The sequence below is a fragment of the Lathyrus oleraceus genome, chromosome 4 (assembly GCF_024323335.1).
Source record: "Lathyrus oleraceus cultivar Zhongwan6 chromosome 4, CAAS_Psat_ZW6_1.0, whole genome shotgun sequence".
Classification (NCBI taxonomy): domain Eukaryota; kingdom Viridiplantae; phylum Streptophyta; class Magnoliopsida; order Fabales; family Fabaceae; genus Lathyrus; species Lathyrus oleraceus.
In genome coordinates this window covers 425675400-425696512 of record NC_066582.1, presented here as the reverse complement: position 1 = coordinate 425696512, position 21113 = coordinate 425675400, and the positions used below count along the sequence as shown (strand labels likewise).

The 21113-nt window shown below is 37.9% G+C and overlaps 1 long non-coding RNA gene across 1 annotated transcript; it reads left to right on the top strand.

Moving 5' to 3' along the window:
- Positions 1-19666: 19666 nt before the first annotated feature.
- LOC127075840 (uncharacterized) lies at positions 19667-20812 on the top strand. The gene is made up of 2 exons (XR_007786688.1): positions 19667-20052; positions 20566-20812. It is a non-coding gene; the product is annotated as an uncharacterized LOC127075840 (long non-coding RNA).
- The last annotated feature ends 301 nt before the right edge of the window (positions 20813-21113 follow it).

Here is a 21113-nt window from a genome sequence, read left to right as displayed (position 1 = left end):
TAAGGATGGTGATAACGCCGCATATACTTGAGTTATATTTTATTTTTATTTTGCTTTTTCATTTTTAGTTTGATATCTTTTATTTTAGTTGAGTATCATATTTTATTTTGTTTTTTAGTCTGATTGTAATTGGCCATTTCGAGTTTGAACTTTAATAGAATTTTGTCTCCATTAATACAGTGTGCTTATTTCTTTTTCAAATAAACGATGATTACTACCTATAATGGATGACAAGGTTCACTCAGACAAAATGCTTGGATGTTTTCTACTTATTTACCCTCAAATGTTGATAACTATGAAGGTGATTGGCCATAATTTTCTTTAGTTCTACAAACAGGGGAACAATGTTTTCCATAACTGAAAGTGAAGTTGCATCACACAAGCGGTACTATGGAGTCTGTCAGTTTTAACCAACATGGTGACGTCAGAAAAAGCCAAACACAATATTCATCATGAGAGAATATTAAGGTATGTCTTTATCAATCAAAGTTTGCGTACGTTCTTTTCGAGTGTCAATTTCATGATTACACACACTGAGGCACATTGTTTTGTTATCCCCCATAAGCCTTTCTAGCCATCCTTTTATTATTATCCATTATTAACCCCATTTGATCCTTTATCCATTTGTTTGTTTTAAAAAACCACATCATATTAATCGTTGGCCCAAACACTTCCCCACCGTGTTCAGAATATTTATGTGAGTTATCAAATCTATGTCCATTCTAAGTTTGAGGTTATTATTGGAATAACAACCTTTAAGTTTGGGGTAGCTGTGCAGCGTTAGTACAAATGAGGGCATCTGATGATTGAAAAAAAAAGATGAAAATTTTAAAAAATAAAAGAAAACTAATCATCTGGGCACTCAAAAGAAGGAGAAGTCATCGGATATCAAAAATAAAGACAAATTCAAAATTTGAATCATGAATAACATTTGATCCTAAAGGATGAGTGCAAGAAAGAATTCCAACACTAATCCATCAGAATGAGCAAAGTGAAGACAACGATCATATTGAATCTGAACCTTAGCCTACTTTTCCAAAATTATCCCACCTTAACCCAAATCCCGTTAAAACCTAAAAGACCTTAAAAAGTGTTTTTAGTGTGCATTTTGATATGAAAAGAAAATTTATTCAAGCTTACGATTCACTATTGCTTACTGTGAATTTGTGTTATAGTTTTCGTCATATTTACGTCAAAAATCCAGGTGAATTGTATAACTTTGGTCTTAATTCTTGATCTTTTGAGTCAGTATATGTCAAAAGAGTGTTTGATATAGTTGAGTTTCTTTTGACTATGTTTTACGCTTTTGGTATGTGTAGTATGTTGAATGCATGTTAAAAGAGACATAGAATCAAAGATCAGATCAAAAGACCAAGTCAGAACACGGAAGCAGAGGAAACTGAAGGAAAAATTGTAGTTCTGCCCATACACGTATGGACCTATGTCATACACGTATGGACCTGGACCCTTACTCGCACCATACACGAACCAGCAGAAGGGGAGAAAAGAAGTGCCACTACCCATACACGTATGATACGCGTATGGGACCTCCCGAATGTGTGCCATGTTTCTTATGTCAATCAGATTTGGCCCACGAAAAAGGCCATATGTGTATGGTCTAGGTTCATATGTGTATGGAGGCCCAATTTGTAGAAAGCCAAATGTTGCCTATTTAACGGGAGATCGCGCTTTTCCAACGGTTGGAGGATTTTGGACGGCAAAAACACATTTTTAAGGTTGGAGAACTCATAATTTCATGGTGGATTCAAATTTTTAGGAGCTTTTCGCTATTGAAGAATAATTCATCTAAAAATATTTGTTTGATAACAATCTTTATCGTGTTTTTTTTTTATTTCTATGAGTACCAAAACCCCCCAATGCTATGGGGCGTCCCTGATTCAGATTTGTCATGACTTCAAATTTATCTTTGCAATAACAAACTTGTTTTTATCATCATTGACTTATTCTCTTGACTATTATAATACTTTCTCTTTTGGGATAAATTGAGTTTGATTTAAGATTAACAATTGGGCTGGACCGCCATTGTTAATGATTTTCTTGAGAATATTTTATGGTAGATGTCATATAAGACTAGTAATACCCTATAAAAACCGGGTTATTCTTGATAAAATAATGCTTAATTTCATCCGTAATTTTCTATTGACATAGGAATTAGTTTGAATGATTAAATGTTTTCTCACTAAGGACTTAGGTTTACACATCTGTAAGAACCAATAGTCAATTATTTAAAATATGTTGTTGCAATGTTAATTCAGAGTTGTCACAAAATTGAGTCATGCATTATCCCTAGCATATTACTCATATCCTTCCAAATTGTTCAATTACTTTGTTTACTTTATTCGTAATAACTTTTATAATTCAAGAAATCAATCCAAAACCCCAAGACTGTTGTTTAATTGAAATTTATCCAGAATTTTGTATCATTAAGCAATCTTTGAGATTGATATTGGGGATTTCGCCTCTTATTACTACATTGGTATATTAGTACACTAGCTAATTTACCGATCACTTACTTTCCCTTAAGTCGGGTAGAAATATATTCAATGTGTATTTTGACTGTATGAAGAAATTAAGGACTCATATTACATGGCCATGCCTATCACCAGGCAGTTTCTAATGCAAGTATCTGTGTCGCTCAACTTGGTACACCTGTAAGACTTTCTGAAAAATTCCCTAAATTCTTGCGTCAAATTCATTTCCCCTGTTGAATCGATTACTTATGTTTACCTTCTTGACAACTTGTCTAAAGAGGTGACTTATTTGAAGAATAAGTTGGTGTCCTTTAAGGAATGTTTGGGCTTTGTTAACGGTGTTGGGCCCTCTAAAGTTGTATTAAAAAGGCAAAATATAAATTACATAGAGACTCGCTTTTTGGTGGAGGCGACCACCATAAAGGAGAGGCGTAATGTTTTTGGTAATGTCGCTACCGCGAAAAAATGACCGATTGAGAAATGCTCTTAAAGAAAAGCATACAGAGTCGCTACCGGATTTTATTTATTCCTATATAAAGAGGAAAGGGAAAATAGTCGATAAAATCCTCTAAAAAGGAAAGGATAAAGGATTGGTCTCGCAACCAAATATGGGTTTGGAAGTCGGTTACGCAAGGGGAATGTATTAGCACCCCTCATGTCCATGGTACTCCATGGAAATCGTTTAAGTTGTCTGTGTGTGGGGGTATTTATCTCTAAAATTTATTTATTATTATTAGGAAAGAGGGAAAGAAAGAGATTATTTTTTTATTATTGTGCTCGCCAAGGATTGGGGCTCTTGTGCCTACGTATCATTGATCGGGGGATGAAGAATCAGAGCTCCGTAGTTTGGAGTAGAAAATGTTTGTGTGTTGGTGTCGCAATCTGAAAAATACAGTGCGCGAAAAAACAACCGGCGAAAGAAAATGACAAAAGAGTCGCCACCGTGCGTTATTCATCCCAAAGGAGGGAAAGGAAACGCTCGAAGTAAACCTGAAAAAGGAAAGGACAAGACGGGGTCTCGCAACCAAATCTTGGGTTCGGGAGTCGGTTATGCGAAGGGAAGGTATTAGCACCCCTACGCATCCGTTTTACTCTACGGGATCCACTTGTGTAGTTCTTGTCTAAAGGGTGTGAGTTTATCTTGTGCTGCTTACCAAAAAAAAGGGTTAAATGAAAATGACTCGCGCGGATGTCGCATCCACTGCATACGTATCTCATTTGAATATGAGAATCAGAGTCTTCGTAGCTCGGCTGACCTATGGGTTGGGGGGATGTGTGCTCGCTAAGACATCGCGTCTTATGCCTACGTATCTCATCTGGAATGAGAATCAGAGCAAGCCGTGGTTCGGCTAACTACGGGGTTATAGATTGGGTTTTGGACGAACGACGTCACTATGCAATCTACCGGATGCTCGACCTTTGGAGACTTACTCGCCTGTAGTAGAAGGAGTTAACGTGTTGCTTTGGGTTTTAGGGTTTGGGATGCTCAAGGGCAAAAAGGCAGTCCTTGACGAAGGAACCGCGCTACCTGCAGGGATACGAACACATACAAAACAAACATGTATAAAGTAAATGTGCCAACAAGGGGCTCAGAAGTAAATAAACAAAAGAACACAAATGCCTCCTATCGAGGTCTTCCAGCTAAGAAAGCGATAAAATGCGGAAAAGAGGTAAAAGTACTACACGGATAAAGATCCGAAGTAACAGCAATTAAAGGAGTAAGAAACCCAGGGATCTCCCAAGCTAATGCCATCAAAGAAAGGTGAGTCAGTACAGGTAATCGGAAGAACCTCCAGGGGGTATCCCACAAATAAAATGGGAAAACCACGCAAGTTATCCCTGCAAAAGTCATGTGAGCCCTCACAAAAACTCAACAAACAGGTTAGAGACAAAAAAAATAGGGTAATCAAGGGTAGGAGGCCTAAACCTCTTGTCAAACACATGCATCAAAAAGGGTATCAAATTCACCCATAATACCTCATACATTTAGAGCATTCAAATTAAAGGCATAAAGATGATGGATATAGGGTAAACCTGATTTGAGAGCTTGATTGAAATTGAGTTGCACCCGTGAGGTTTACAAAACAACCTTTAGGGTTTATGTGAGGCAAATGTGATTCTGTGCAGTTGAGTTCCCTTCAGGGTTTGGAGGCTGCTCTGAACTTTGTTAGCTCTTCTCCCACTATCTTTTTTCTCAGGGTTTTGTTCCAAGGAAACCTCAGAGTATTTTGCTTCTCTTCCTTTTTCCCCAGGGTTCTTCTCTCACTATCTTTTTCCCAGACAGGGTAATAGGAATAGAATGAAATTTTGTTTCACTGAAACTCTGAATTTATATTGGTAGCTTAGTGGGCTTTTGAGAGAGGTCCAAGTCTGAGATTTTTCTATTATATTTTATTTATTATTTTTTTATTATTATTTTTATTTATTTATTTATTTTTTGTAAAAAATTATTTATTTATTTTTTTGTTTTTGTTTTTTTAAAGTTTCTTGGATCTAATTCTGATTGACATGATGAAATGCAATATGAAATGCTAAATGAATGCATGAATGAGGAGGGCAAATTTTGGGGTGTTACAGCTGGTTGATTTTACCTTGAAAAAGGGTTTTCGCTATGACGCCCTAAGGCACAAAAAATAAGTTTGATGAGTTGGTGTTGATTTTATGGTTTATGAAAAAAGATTGTTTTTTGATTAGATTGCACTAAAGACTACGGACGGTGGTGAATATTTTAGACAAACAAGTCAAGTGTCTCGTGTCCAAAATAATTAGAGTAAGGGTAGGAGAGCTCAATCCTTACTCATTCCCCACCACTTAAGACTCGTGGCGCATAATACTAATCATATTTTTATTGTATTTTTGGATTTGATTGGGAAAATGCCACTTGACGTTGGATCAAGGGTTTATTGCTTTTTGATTTTGAAATGGTGACGTACTGTATACGTGCGTTTTCGACGCCATGAGATTTGGTGTGCAGAATGGTTCTTTCGACAAATGGCGACATGAGATAAACGGTTTTGGTTGATAAGTGTTGTTCGACAGTTCGACAAAATTGAAGCTTCGACATTTCGACAAGATATCTGCAGATGGAAAGGCACCTTTGGCAGACATGGGGGATGTTGTGGTATTTCGACAATTCGACAAAGTCTGAAGAGAGACGTCATTTCGACGTAAAGTGTAAATATTCAAATTCAGAAGAGTTGTGACGTTTGGCAGAAGACGCGTGGAAGCATCTGGCGAAAAGAAGAGAACCGTTTGTCACAGTTTTAGGATTTGGTAGTTAGTAACAGTTATGTTATTTGTATATAAATAGGGTAGTTGTTATCTGAAAAGGGTGTGTGAACTTTTACTTGTACAAAATTCCTGAAAACACTCAAAGTACCCGTGTGAGAGAAAAGAGTCATATTTGGAACATGTATGTGTAAACAAACACCAATTCCTTCAAAGTTTATTTTATAAAGTTTAAAGTTCTTTACAAATTCATTTTACGTTTTCCAGTCAATTACCTTTCTGCAATTTCTTTTCGACACTTTACATTTCGTCAGTTACTTTCTGCCATTTATCTTATCTTGTCAAATTTACATCTGTTTAAACATCTTTCATCAACATCTTTCGACATAAAATATTCAGAGAATCAAAATGAAAGATACAAACGTCGTTCTAGAGATTTACGAAGTTATTTAGATTTTGCACATGTCCTAGGATTTGTGTGGTTGATCCTGCAAGTAACCCAATTCTACAAGTTTTGGTAAACCAGAGGTTGTTCGCCAAAATTCACAGCGAACAAATTGGCACGCCCAGTGGGACAGTGCAGAAATCTAGAAACTTAGATAATCGTTAGTCAAAGTTTGTTCTTCGTTGTATGAGACTGAGAAGCGGTAAATTAGCCGTATCCGACGTAGAAATACCAAAAAGAACAAGAGTAAGGAAAATGGCGAATCAGCCAAATAATCCAAATAATTCTAATCCAAATGAAGCCTTCCCATTATCCAACCCCGTCCCTTCGACAGGAGGCAATGTGGGATCAGTCCCTGTGTCTGAGGCTGTACCCTCGTCAACAGGGTCAATACCAGCGGTTTCAATATCGCAAAGTGTGCCTAGTTCGTCCATTAGGGCACAACAAATGCCCGTTGGGACACCCCCTCCTGTAGGAAACACTTCTAGGCCTTTTGTGACAAATTTCACCATGCCTCCACCTGGAAGGGAACAACCATTTGGAATGCCAACTTCAGTAATGGCGAATCTACACAATTCCCCGGTAGTATATTCTGATTCTATGGCCAATATGTCTTCACCTTTACAAGGGTCAGGGTATGGCGGAAACATGAGTAGACTAAATCAACAACAAATTTACGTGCCGCCGATAACAAATAATTCTGCGCAGGTAATTAGACAACAAATGGACGAGAGTAATCATGATATGGTCCAAATGTTGACGCAACAAATGGGGGCGGTGTTTAATCCTCTAATACAAAATACCACCCAAACCAACCAATTGTTGGCAACGCAATGACGCGCATTGCTGATTTCTTTGGAGTCCCTCAAACTCGACACAGAGAACAAGTGGTTCAAAACCCATTGGTAGCGGTCCAGGAAGAGCCCACGATAAACCAAATGCCTTTAGACAATCCTCAGACGAACGTCAGAAACCAGGAAGATGTAGTCGAACAGCCCCGTGTCGAAGTCCCTATTTCACAAGAACCGAGAAGGATAGTAATCCAGAGAGGCCAGGACGCGGATGCTGTGTTGCAACAGCGGATCCGGTATAATAACCCTCCTGTCGAAAATAATTTAGCGGCCATGGTCGAAACGATAATGGCACAGAATGGGATGAACATGGGATTACAAAGGCCTAGTTATGCTTCCCCACTGTTAGAATATATTCTGCAAGAAGAACTGCCACCAAGGTGGAAAGTCCCTAAGTTCACAAAGTTCTCAGGGGATACTAGCGAGTCCACCATAGAACACGTAGCACGTTATCTGATCGAAGCAGGGGAAATAGCCCGTAATGAAAATTTGAAAATAAAATATTTCCCTAGTTCCTTAACAAAAAACGCATTTACTTGGTTTACATCTTTGCCTGCAAACTCAGTGTATACATGGACCCAATTAGAAAGATTGTTCCATGAAAAATTCTACATGGGTCAAATAAAGATAAGTCTGAAAGAATTAGCCAGTGTCAAGAGAAAACACTCAGAACCAATATACGATTATTTAAATAGGTTCAGATTGTTAAAGGCTAGATGTTTCACCCCGGTGCCAGAACATGAGTTGGTCGAAATGGCCGCAGGGGGACTAGATTATTCTATAAGGAAGAAACTAGATACCCAGTATCTGAGGGATATGGCACAATTAGCAGATAGAGTGAGACAGGTCGAAAGGTTAAGGGACGAAAAATTCAGAGCAAATAAGAATAAAAAAGAAAGGGTGGCCTACGTAGGGGTTCACCAAGATGACGAGTACGACGAAAACGAACCAAGTAACTTCGACGAACAAGAGATTGACCTAGCAGAACTAAAGCAAGGCCCGCCTTATTCGTGCAAAGTCCTAACTCCGTCGAACGGAAACCCAGTCGAAACCAACGATAAGTTCCCCAAAAGGACTTATACGTTCGACATCACCAAATGCGACGAAATTTTTGATCTGTTGGTTAAAGATGGTCAACTAATAAAACCTCCAGGCGCTAAAGAACCGCCTATGGAACAACAGAAAAAGAGAGGTTTTTGTAAATACCATAATTTTCTAGGCCATAAAATGTCTCGCTGTTTCCTTTTCAGGGATCTCGTTCAAAATGCTATCCGTGACGGAAGGCTAAAGTTTGGTGACAAACCGAAACAACAGATGAGGATCGATTCGAATCCCATTCAGCCAGTCGAAGCCCACTACGCTGAGCCATCCATCGTAACATGGTGGAGATCGAAGTTGCTCCTGATGGCAATTCGGAAATGGTGGAGGCCCCTGGAAGTTTCGACACAAACATCAACATGGTTGAGATTGCTGATGATCTCACAAGCCAGAACGGAGTTGAAGTTACTGAAGGCTTCGACAACCAGAAAAGGATGGAGACTACTGAAGGTTTCGACAAAAGGGACAGTGACGATACTGTCGAAGATGTGAAGTTTCGCAAGAGGAAAATTGGGACTGCTTGGGACAGCCAAGTGGGAAGTATGATTATCTTGTGAAGTACAATGTGCCGGAAAGCTCTCAAATCGACATCAACACAATCCAACCAAGCGGTTGGGGAGATGTTTCTTCAGACAACAATGAAGAAACAGTTTAGGCAATTGAGCATTCCCCTAATACGAAAAAGAAGGTTGCTGAAGACCTCATCATCGAAAACAAGGCTACTAAAGGCCTTGATCTTGATCAAACAAAGACAGGTGATGTCGCAAACTGCGTCAACACTATGGGGCCTTTCAGTGAAGAAGTCACAAAAATCAAAGCGGAAGCCGTTAATGGTCCTTTGAAGCCCGTGGTCAGTGGAATTCTGCGTAGGGTAATGGAAGACCCGAAAAGGAATTGGAGCAAATGCTGTTGCAAACATGGTCCCAGGAGCATATCTTGGTGTTGCTGCCCAGCGAAATAATTCGACCAAGCACTAACAGGTGTCGAAGGTGAAGAGGAGAGACTCATTAGAAAGATGAACGAATTGAGCATCACTGACGAACGGAGTGTTGGGGTAAACATGGTGGAAATATCTCAGAGGGACCAGGCCGAAGTGGGCGAAGATCATCGTCAAAAAGAGCACCAGAGACTGGCGTATCCTAGAGAGGAGGAAAATCTAATAGAATTCATCAAGAGGTGCCAAAGGATGAAAACCGAAGTAATGTTGTGCCCACGCTGCAGTGCAATTTTCGACAGGAAGGCAGCAACTAACCTGGAAGCAGTGGATAAAGCCAAGAGGAAAGAGAATTGGGGAACAGTAAGATATGACCCAAGGAGAAGTGATCACCACCAGTGGAGGCAGGGAGAAAGACGCCATAACACCTATAAACCATCTAACAAAGCAACGGACGATAAATGGGTTCAACCCATTAGAGACGCCCAGGTGCAGAACAGATGGGGAAAGTTTGAGGTTCAGAGAGGCGCTTCGATGGAAGGCAAGAAGGAAATGGAAAAGCACAAGCCAAGGCCATATCCTTCAGAGAATTACAAAGGCAAAAACCCCATGTCCAGATCCCAATGGAGGAGATTCCAGAGGCAGAAGAGGGCAGAAAAAGAGGCTGCAGAAAAGAGCGTGAATGGGAAAGACACTAGCAGCAAAGACGAAGCAGTGTCTAGTAACAATCGTCAGATAAGAAGCAGAAAAGAAACTTCCCTCCAGATCAATCCTGGCAGCATTGTCGAACCTGTGGCGTCGAAAGAGAAGATGCAGGAGGACGACGAAATAACGGACTACTTCGAATCTGACTCAGATAGGGTTATGGAGGTCGAAGATGAAGAAGACGAGATGGAAGAGGAAACAATGGCACACAGGCCCGTCTGTTACTACGTGATGAATAATGGATGCGTCGAAGAGCAGAACGCTTTCTTCGAAAGACCAGATGACTCCATGAAAGCGCATTTGAAGCCTCTATTCATAAAAGGAAAGGTGGAGAGTGTTGGTGTGAATAAGATACTGGTGGATGGGGGAGCAGCAGTGAATTTGATGCCCCATTTCATGCTGAAGAAGATAGGGAAAGACGACTCAGACGCGAAACCCCACAACATGGTGCTGTCGAATTATGAAGGAAAAGTAGGAACCACCATGGGCGTTATCCAGGTGAATCTGACTGTTGGAACCATAACAAGACCAACGATGTTTATGGTCATTGCTTCAAGGGAGAACTACAACCTACTGCTTCGAAGGGAGTGGATCCATGGCGTAGGAGCCGTACCCTCTTCAATGCATCAGCGAATAGCCATATGGAGGCCAGACGGGATCGTCGAAAACATTGAGGCTGATCAAAGCTACTTCATGACAAAGATAAACAATGTCAACAGTCAAAGCTTCGACAAGAACCTGGCTCACATACCTCCATGCAGTCCAGCAGAATTCAACTTAAAGGCGACAGACAATGCGTACTGCTCCATGTACCTTCATCCTACACATGGTTTCCAGTGGGATAAAGAAGTAATTGGCGAAACTTACATGTGGGTAACCACTCATATAGCGCCAATGGGATGGGGAAGCGAATTTGACGATGACGAGTAAACAATCAGCGCTCGAAAAAATTACGGCTTACATAGCCGAAAACAAACTCAAAGAGGCCCTTGAGGCTGAAGTAAAATACATGGCTGTCGAAGCCATCAAAGAAAACTCCAACAAACAATGTCCCCAAAAAGACGTTGTAGAAGATCATGATAACAACCAAATGGGCGAATGGCAACACCAAAAGCTGGACGCCATTTATGACGACGAACCTCTAGGGTTCGAAAAAGATCCAGTGTCAACAAACGAGAAGATGGTGGCGCAGGATCCGTTAGAAGAAATAAACTTAGGAGTGGGGGCAGAACATAGACCAACCTACATAAGCGCAAAAATGGACCCCTAGTTCAAGGTCGAAGTAGTCCAGTTGCTGAAAGAGTTCAAAGACTGTTTCGCATGGGATTACGACGAGATGCCCGGTCTCGACAGAAGTTTGGTCGAAATGCAGTTGCCGATAATGGAAGTAAAGAAGCCAGTAAAGCAGACTCCGAGACGCTTCGCACCAGAAATCCTGTCGAAGATAAAAGAAGAGGTCGAAAGACTTCTAAAATGCAAGTTCATCCGCACAACCTGGTATGTCGAATGGATTGCAAATATTGTTCCAGTAATTAAGAAAAATGGCAAACTTAGGGTGTGCATTGACTTTTGAGATTTAAATTCGGCTACCCAAACGGACGAATATCCTATGCCAGTGGCAGAAATGCTCATAGATTCTGCAGCCGGCCATGAGTACTTAAGTATGTTAGACGGATACTCTGGCTATAACCAAATTTTTATCGCTGAAGAAGATGTTCCTAAAACGGCTTTTCGTTGTCCCGGAGCAATAGTAACTTACGAATGGGTTGTAATGCCTTTCGGTTTAAAGAACGCTGGAGCAACTTACCAACGTGCTATGAATTCCATTTTTCATGACTTTATTGAAACTTTCATGCAAGTGTACATTGACGATATCGTGATTAAGTCTGTTTCAGGGAAAAGTCATATAGATCATCTTCGACAATCCTTTGAAAGGATGAGGAAGTTTGGTTTGAAAATGAACCCACTTAAATGTGCTTTTGGTGTGCAGGCGGGTGATTTCTTAGGTTTTGTGGTCCACAAGAAGGGGATCGAAATAAATGAAAACAAAGCCAAAGCCATAATGGAGGCGAAAGCGCCATCGACCAAAAAGGGGTTGCAGTCTCTGCTAGGGAAGATCAACTTTCTCAGAAGATTCATCTCCAATCTCAGTGGGAAGACACAAGCTTTCTCTCCTCTGCTTCGACTAAAGAAGGAAGACTTCGCATGGAGGCAAGAACAGCAAGCGGCCTTCGACAAAATCAAGGAATACCTGGCTAGTCCCCCAATCCTGATGTCTTCTTGCAGAAAAAGAAGTATGAGATTGTACATTTTGGCATCAGACAAAACATTAGGAAGTATGTTGTGTCAAGAAGATGAGAATGGCGTCGAAAGAGCCATTTATTATCTCAGTAGAGTCCTGAACGATGCCGAAACTAGATATAGTATTATAGAAAAGCTACGTTTGTGTGTATACTTCTCTTGTATGAAATTAAAGCATTATATAAAACCTATTGATGTATATATTTCCTCCCATTTCGACGTGATAAAGTATATGTTATCTAAATCTATTTTACATAGTCGAATTGGAAAATGGGTTTTAGCATTAATAGAATACTCCTTGAAATATCTGCCTTTAAAAGCTGTGAAAGGACAAGTAGTCGCTGATTTCATAGCCGACCACTCTATAAACGAAGATGTGGAATATGTCGAATTAGAACCTTGGAAACTGGCGTTGGGATGTTGATTATTTCTCCTGACAGAATTCCAACAAAATTCAAGTACAAAGTTGAAAGTCTATGTTCAAATAATGAAGCAGAATATGAAGCTTTGATCGCTGGACTTGAAATCTTGTTGAAATTGGGGGCAACAAGAGTCGAAATAATGGGCGACTCTGAACTGGTGATAAAGCAGTTGACTAAAGAGTATAAATGCGTGAAAGAAAATTTAATCATGTACTTTGTAATAGCCAATAGACTTCTCAAGGAGTTCGACAGTGTGGTCTTCAGACACATTCCCAGGTTGGAGAATCAAGAAGCGAACGATCTTGCTCAACTAGCATCTGGATATAAAGTGTCGAAGGAAAAGTTAGAAGAAGCCACTGAAGTCAGAGGAAGAGTCGTATCCACCAAGTTGTCCCCATCAGATCTAGAGTCAATAAGATTAGGATACGGTGACGAAGAAAACTTTGAGATATTCAACATAGATGATTCAGGAATTTCAGACTGGAGAAAGCATATCAAGAATTATCTACAAGACCCAAATCAGAAAGTAGAAAGAAAGATAAAATACAGAGCTCTGAGTTATGTACTTTTGGGAAATGAATTGTTCAAAAAGACTGCAGAAGGAGTCTTGTTGAAATGCTTAGGTGAAGACGAAGCCTACATAGCCTTGTCGAATGTACACAGTGGAGCGTGTGGCGCACACCAAGCAGGTCACAAAATGAAGTGGTTATTATTTCGACAAGGAATATATTGGCCAACAATGCTGAAGGATTGTATCGAATTTGCAAAAGGATGTCAGGAGTGTCAAGTACATGCAGGCATACCTCATGTTCCTGCAAGTGAGCTGCATTCAATTATAAAGCCTTGGCCATTTAGAGGATGGGTTTTAGACTTGATTGGGGAAATTCGACCAACCTCTTCAAAAGGACAAAGGTACATTTTGGTTGGGATAGACTATTTCACTAAATGGATTGAAGCCATACCATTGGTAAATATGGATCAAGAAGCAGTCATAGACTTTATCCAGAAATACATAATTTACAGATTTGGGATACCTGAAACAATAACAACAGACCAAGGATCTGTGTTCACTGGTAAAAACATGCAGAAATTTGCACAAGAAACAGGTTTTAAACTCCTTACTTCGACACCTTACTATTCTCAAGCCAATGGGCAGGTTGAAGCAGCCAACAAGGTAGTGATAAATTTGGTCAAGAAACATGTAGGGAAAAAACCTAGAAATTGGCATAAGACTCTAGATCAAGTCTTGTGGGCTTGTCGAACGTCTCCTAAAGAAGCAACGAATTCGACTCCATTTAAGTTGACTTACGGACATGATGCAGTTTTACCAGTCGAAATATATTTGCAGTCAGTTAGAGTGCAAAGGCATCATGAAATCCCATCGGATATATATTGGAGTATGATGATGGATGAATTGGTAGATTTGGACGAAGAAAGACTGCGCGCGCTAGATCTAATAAGAAGACAAAAGGAGAGAGTCGAAAGGTTTTACAATAAGAAAGTAAAATTCAAGACCTTCTTAATTGGTGATCTTGTCTGGAAAGTAATCCTTCCTATGGATCGAAAAGATAAGTTAATGGGAAAATGGTCTCCTAAGTGGGAAGGACCTTTCCAAATTTTGAAAATATTTTCAAATGGCGCGTATGAGATTGAAGAAATAGGGAAGGATGAGAGAATCCTAAGGATAAATGGCAAGTATTTGAAAAAATATAAGCCAATATTGCAGGAAGTAAGAATAATAATGGAATAATTGCAAACATAATTGTGATAAAATTTACCAAATAAAAATGGCATTAAAGTCATTACAAAAAGCCTCGAAGGGCTGAGAATTGTTAAATCAATTCGACTACAAATTAATACTGGCAAAAGTTTCCTTCAAAGTGGCGAATTTCTGCCTCTGAAACTGGAGTCGATGATCACAAAGACTTTTGTGAGTGGAAAGAGTCTCAATCTCTTGACTAAGTTGCTGGGCCTTCTCAGCATGTCGAATACCCACTCTCAATTCTTCGTCAATCTCGCTCTGCTTGGGTTGCCGTATGGATGCCTTACGTTTTTTCTCTTGAGAGATCTTTTCTTGAAGTGCTGCTATCTGTTTCTCCCATTTTTGGATATTGTCATCACAAGCAGCAACTTCTTTGACATAAGTTTCAGAAAGCTTTTGCAACTTTGAAACTTTGTCAATCGAAGTCGAAACAGCATCCCGTTCAGCAGTTTGAGTTTCAGACTTTGAGGAAATTTGATTGGTAAGATCTCTTTGACGATGAAGATCTGCAGTGGCCAAGTCAATAAGGGTCATCAGCTCCATCACAAAACTTCCAACCTCAACAGAAGCTTCCAAGACATTCACCTGCTTCAAAATTTTCTTAAGTTCAAGGTGAGCAAGAGAGTTCTCTTCCAAAATTTTGAACAAATCAACATCAAGGATTTTCGTTTTAATTTTGGTCAAGATGTTGCCAAGTGATGGTGCTTCAGAAGTTGCCCCAGAAGTGGTCGAACTGCTCTGCGAAGAATCCTGGAAATTAAAACGGGTGCTAAGCATGGCCTTCAGATACTCCAAAGGTCTTTGCACTTTGAGATTTTCAAGCTCCTCGCGAGAGAAACTAGTTGAACCAGTTGATTTGCCACTCCCTTGGGTCTGGTCAGGAGCAGGTGGAGTGTTTCGCTCTGAAGTATGCTCAGCCTCTGTTTGTTTCGACTGGTTGTCCCCATCTTTGGCAGCTTCGTCTTCAGGATCATCTTCGACCCCAGCCTCCATGTCAATGTCATCACCCTGAGGTGCAACATTTAATCCTGGATGAGGAGGAGATTCATCTTCAGAAGCTTCACCCACTATAGCGTCGAATTCTGCTACAGTTTGTCTAACAAGATCACTTGTAGGGATATCTTCCTCTATGACTGTTTCCTCCAGAATTTTCTCAGGGGTCCTTTAGACAGCCACTTGTTCCTGAAAATAATTATAAGATTTAGAAGAAAAAGATGCAGGAAAGGTAAATATATACTGTCGAAATAAATAAAAAAAAACTTACCTCAGGAATCTCAATGTTAAAACTAGATTTCGCACTCTCCGTGTCTTTCGACTGAGGCTTAGCAAGGGGAGTACTTGCAGAATCCTTCCTAGTAGATTTAACGATGGACCTTTGGGAAGAGACCTTCGTGAGTTTCTTTTTCTTCTGAGGGGGAGGGATTAACTCTGGAGATTCGTCACCAGACTCTTCATGAGGGACTTTATCCTCTTCTTTCTCCTCTTCACTCTTTCTCTTTTGGATTGTTGGGGGTTTTCGAATTGCCTAGTCATACAAACCAAAGCCAGTTAGTTTCTTAAAAGGAAATAAATAAATGAGAAGAAGTGATGTGTTGTACCTTTGTCGAATGCTTCTTAGCAGCACTGGGCGACGCTTCGACAGACGTTTTCTTGGCAGGAATCCTCACGGCTAGGGAAAGAAAGAAGATTCAGAAACAAATATAAGAAATACATGATAATACAGTTAGAATAACAAAAGAAAAATCATGTTTTTCTGTGAACACCTTCAAGAATGGGATCCTTCACGCGAACGTGTTCTATTCCAATATGAAGGTGTCCTGGGTATTCGCCCAGATGATACTTAGTCAGAACCACACGCTCAGCAGGTTTTTTGTACTGTTGACGGAGAATTTTCATAAAGTCCCCACAAACAAACCAATCTGGAAATGGAGGGCTAAATGCCACGCCAAATTTAGCGGTTGGCAAAGAAGGGAATTTTGGTGGATGACAACTGAAAGCCAGGTCATAGTGCGCCTCTGGTCGAAGGTTTGAAGGCAATGACAGTTTTTCAAATTTCTCCGTTAGTTTACGTTTCAATTCTGCTGCTGCTTCGTGTATGGTTCGACTAAGATCATCAGGTCTATATGCAGTTTTGAAATATTTTTGAAATTTCTGTATTCCCCTAATGTGTCTTTGAATACCTTTTTTTGTCCGATCCTGCACAAAAGCGAAAGCATTTGTCAAATGTGTAGCAAAGGCAGCTACGTCGAAAAATCTGTTGGAATAATAGTCTTTCCACCATTCATCAAACTCAGGGGTACATAGGAACGATGGTCGAAATATAACTGGTCGAATGTCGAGAGAATCATCAGCCAGTTTCTTCGACAGTTCTTTGCCCTCATCTTCAGTATGGAGGGAGTTATAGAAGATGATAGATCCTTTCTTGGGAAATATTGGTCGAGGTTTTATCTGGATTAGGCCAAACTGTCTAGAAACAAGGTTGGGTTGATAAATTATCAAAGCAATTTGGTTTGTGTCGCATCTCGAAAAATACAATTCCTCGCGATGGTCGCGGAAAAAATTACGTTCGAACAGAGTCGCCACCGAACTTTATTTATCCCAATGAAGGAATAGGAAAATATCGATAAAACCTTTAGGAAATGGGATAATGGTCGTCGCAACCATATTCGGGTTCGGGAGTGGATTACGTAAGGGGAAGGTATTAGCACCCCTTACGTCCGTTGTACTCAACGGGAACCTTTTAGTTCTAATGTGCGTTTCGAGTGTTAATTTATGTTTGTTTGTTATCTTTTGGTTATAAAATTATTAAAAATAGAAATGAATGAGAACCTCGGAAAGGAGAAATGGGAGGTTTTTTATTAGTGTGCTCGCGAAGATACAGCAATCTCCTGCCTACGTATCCTTATGGTGCAATAAGGAAGTCAGAGCATTCGTAGTTCGGGGAACTACGGTTGGTTGGTGTTTTTAATGAACAACTGTTTAGATCGCGTTCTAAAGGCTAAACGTTGGCTTGTCTACTCTCGACGGAGGCTTAAGCACTAGTTTGTTATGCGCATCAGAAAGGATTAAACAATGTTCTTTTTGAAAAGAGTTTTGGTCACACGGGGGTGACAAGTTGGATTAATATGTTTGACGTTTTGCTTGATTAGTTATGATCGCACGGGGCAAGGACAGATAAATGTGATGTGTTGAGATATTTTTGTTGGATGATGATTACTCGGATAGTCGAGTAAGACAACTCGTATCCTGATAATCGAGAAAGGGAATAGAAAACTCTAGACCGCTTTCTTTTTTATCCTTAATTGTAAAAGGATTTTAATGATAATTAATGTATTTTAACTGGATGACGAATACTCGGATAATCGAGTAAGACAACTCGTATCCCAATAATTAGGAAAGGGAATAGAAGACTCTAGACCACTTTCTTTTTCATCTGAGTGATTATGAAAATAGGTTTGGGTATGGTTGATGTATTTTTTAAAATGAACGACAAGTACTTGAATGACTGAGTAAGACAACTCATATCCAAGCATTTGAGAAGAGGAATTGAAAACTCAAGACCATCTCCCTTTTCGTACAGTTTGTTATGAAAATGATTTGATTAAGTTGTATGTTTGTAAAAAAATGACAATTGTTCGACTGACCGAGTAAGAGAACTCGTATTCAAACAATTGAGGAGAGAAGTTGAAGACTCAAAGTCATCTCCTTTTTCATTTAGCTTATTATGAAAATAATTTGATTTAATCGGGTTTAGAAGTTTGTAGAGGAACGACAATTATTTGAATAACCAAGTAAGAGAACTTGTATTCAAATAGTCGTGGAGAAATAATTGAAGACTCAAAGTTATCTCCCTTTTAATTTCTTGTTGTAAAAGGATTTGATTTGTTTGTGCTTAAATGAATTAGAAATGACGACCATTTGACTAACCGAGTAAGAAAACTCGTATTCAAATAATCGAGGAGAGGAGTTGAAAACTCAAAACCATCCCCCTTTTCATTTTCAAATGAAGTGTTGTTTAAATGTGATTAAATATTTTAATTTAACTTTCGATGTCGGATCGAGGCTTTAAAATTTGCATTCTCATGAATGAATTGAATTTATTTGGTGAATAATCCATTTAATCGATTAATTAAAATCGAATAGGTCTCATTGTAAGAAAGCCCAAGAGTAAGCCATATGAGGTTGATGGCGATGCTTTTTCAAGCGATCGACTTACAAAGGCATTTAAAATGGGCTCGACTTTGAATCGAGAGGTTCTATTTGTTTTAAAAATTGGTTTAAATTGATGGCATGGGAATTATAATCTTTTTGTATTTTTAAGTCTTTATTATTTTTAGGTTCATTTTAAGATGAGATGAAGAATGTACAATGATATATCATAAAGCGAAGTAAAGTAAATGCACAAAAATAAATAGATATTAGAAGCGGGATTTAAAAAAAAATTAGTTGTTAATTGCGGAAATAAAAAAAATAGAGTTAATCGTTAAATGTTAGGTGTTAGTTGAAATCAACATGAAATAATCAAGAGAATTACAATAAAATATTAAATCTAAAACAAATAACTAAAGTTTAAACAACTAATAAAAGTATCATTAAATTAAAACTCAAAACAATATTAAACTATCGAAAATCTCAATTCTAAACTATTATCCAAAATATTAATTTTAAAATATTAACAAAGATTAAATTCTAAAATCATTCTAAATTAAATTAAAATTCTAAAATAAATCTAAATCACAAAAGAATTCTAATTAATCTATAATTATTTCTAAATAAAAAATTATCTAATTAAATCCTAAAATATTAACAAAAATTAAATTTTAAAGTCATTCTAAATTAAGTTAAAATTCTAAAACAAATCTAAATCACAATAGAATTCTAATTAATCTATAATTATTTCTAAATAAAAAAAATTTATCTAATTAAATCCTAAAATATTAACAAAGATTTAAATTTTAAAATCATTCTAAATTAAGTTAAAATTCTAAAACAAATCTAAATCACAATAGGATTCTAATTAATCTACAATTATTTCTAAAAAAAAAAAAAATCTAATTAAATCCTAAAATATTAACAAAGATTTAAATTTTAAAATCATTCTAAATTAAACTAAAATTCTAAAAATAAATCTAAATCATAATAGAATTCTAATTAATCTACAATTATTTCTAAATAAAAAAAATTATATTTTCAATATTTCTAAATCCAACTCTTCAAAAAAAAAATTATAACCTAAATCTAAAAAATTCTAATGAACCTAAATTCCTAATTATTTCTAATATTTCTAATACTATTTCTAATCCTAAAATTATTTCTAATTAATCCTAATCATAACTAATTTAATCTAATTAATACCTAATCATCTAATTAAGCTAAGTAACCTATATTAACTAGTAACCAAAAACAAAGGAATAAGCCCATAGAAGTTGAGAATGGGCTCAACAAAGGCTATCAAAGCCCATTCGGATGGGGTGCAGTAGCATCGAGGGAGTGTGCATGCAGGCCAAAATTGATTGGGCTAAAGGCCCAAGTTCTCACCAACATAATTAGGTTTTTACAACAGAAACTTCAGAATCGTACCTTCAAAATTTTCCCAAAATGAGCGATTGTGGTTGTGAGACCTCACAGACCAACTGAAGCCGTCATGGAGGTTGCGCCGGTGAGGAGCGATTGAAGGTTGATTGTGGCCGACGGAGAAATTGTGGTTTTGTGAGGGTGCTCGTTGGAGGTTTGGAAGGATTCGTTGGAAGAAGAAGAAGATGACGCTGAGTTTGATGCGTCCCGTCTTCAAATAAGCCTCCTTCTTCTGTTTCGGTTTTTTTTTAGGGCTTTTTTGAAAATATTGCTCTCTGTTGCTGTTCTTGCTGTGCGTTTTCTGTTGTGTACTGGTTTAGGGTTTTGAGAAAAATATCTTTGTTGTGTATCCTCTTGCTGTTAACTTTTTAGGGCTCTTAGAAAAAATTGATCTGTTCTTGCTGTTGTGTTCTTTAGGGTTTTAGAAAAAATCTCTGTGTTGTTGCTGTTGTTGTTTTGGTTTTTTTTTTAGAAATAATTTCTTACTGTGTTGTGTTCCTGTTAACCTCTCCTAATCCATTTTTGAAGACAAGATTCAGACTTTAAAAACTCTTTTCTTTTTCAATTTGTCTCATCCCAGATTATGTGGGATTTGGTTTTTTCTATTTTAAGCTAATGTTAAAAGTGCTTTTTGGATATTTAGATTAACCTTATGGATAAAGCTTCAAACTGAATGATTCATTTAGTTGTTTTTCAGCTTTCTAAGTGCTTTTGAAAAGTGCTTTTAAAATAAGCTATTTTTGTTTTCTGCAGATTACAGGTTTGAAGAGACTTGATGTAATGGAAGGTGGCTGCTACAAGCTTCAAGACAACCTGTTTTCGTGACTAAGTCCAAAGTGATTTCATCCTAATTGCTTGGTTTTGGTCATTAGGAACCTATCCCCATTTGTAGCAAATTTCACTGTAATTACATTGGGTTTTTTTTAAAGACAAATATGTGCTTGGATTATGTAACTTATTGAATTAAAAGTCTAATAACCATTAATAATTATGTATTCAACCTTTTAATCTTTCAAAATTTAACTCAATATTTATTTATGCTAATCAATTTCAACTTTTAAAAACAACAAATTTCTAACTTAAGTATAATGAATTAATCTAAAAATAAATTTCTAATTTAAGTATAATGACTTAATTTTAAAAACAAATTTCTAATTTAAGTATAATGATTTAATTTAAAAACAAATTCCTAATTTAAGTATAATGACTCAATTTAAAAACAAATTTCTAATTTAAGTATAATGATTTAATTTAAAAACAAATTCCTAATTTAAGTATAATGACTTAATTTTAAAAACAAA